The following is a 708-nucleotide window of genomic DNA, read 5'->3' as shown; positions in this document are numbered from 1 at the left end:
TCTACAGCTCCCTGCTAGAGGAGGTGAACTATAACCATCTACAGCTCCCTGCTAGAGGAGGTGAACCTACTGAAACATGTTCATACTTGATTTAGACGTTTGATGATGTAGCTTTAATGTAGCCTATTCCCTCTGTGCCCTGGTGTGACCTGGCTTTGCCCCTCTATCTAGGCCTAAATTTCACCATTAATGACGTTCGTCACCAAGGCAATATTTGTGCTGTAATTCCTGGCTACCCTTGGTAACATTCTACTAATCCTAGATCGGGGTCTCAACCTTTTTTAGCATGAGAGCTACTTGTAAAAAATGTACGTGTTGTGAGCTACTCATTTTCCTAGCTTTTCAAGTGGGCACATTCTTCTTTCTCCCTGCAATCTCCTGGTCTTTAGTGTACTAGAGGAAGTAGTGACTTATGTTTGTCACTCTCCTGGTCCTTAGTATAGAGGAAGTAGTGGCACTATGTTGTAACTCTTTCCTGGTACCTTAGTGTACTGGGAAGTGGGCTATGTGTCAACTCTTCCCTGGTCCTTAAGTGTACTAGAGGAAGTAGTGTACTATGTTGTCAACTCTTCACTGGTCCTTAGTTACTAGAGGGTAGGGCATATGTTGTCAACTCTTTCTGGTCCTTAGTGTACTAGAGGAAGTAGTGTACTATGTTGTCAACTCTTCTCTTGGTCCTAAAGTGTCTGAAGAGGAAGTAGTGTACTA

At 43.2% G+C, this 708-nt stretch overlaps 1 long non-coding RNA gene across 2 annotated transcripts in view; it reads right to left on the bottom strand.

The window, feature by feature from the left end:
* Positions 1-605: 605 nt before the first annotated feature.
* The window catches only part of LOC139024956 (uncharacterized), a 1,942-nt gene continuing 1,839 nt past the window's right edge, over positions 606-708 (bottom strand). For both annotated transcript variants that reach the window (XR_011476353.1, XR_011476352.1), the window contains exon 3: positions 606-670. This is a non-coding gene — a long non-coding RNA (uncharacterized lncRNA). The remainder of the gene's footprint in view (positions 671-708) is intronic.

The sequence above is a fragment of the Salvelinus sp. IW2-2015 genome, unplaced genomic scaffold, assembly GCF_002910315.2.
Source record: "Salvelinus sp. IW2-2015 unplaced genomic scaffold, ASM291031v2 Un_scaffold2071, whole genome shotgun sequence".
Lineage (NCBI taxonomy): Eukaryota > Metazoa > Chordata > Actinopteri > Salmoniformes > Salmonidae > Salvelinus > Salvelinus sp. IW2-2015.
The sequence above is the reverse complement of the archived record's forward strand: the minus strand, read 5'-3'. Positions and strand labels throughout refer to the sequence as shown.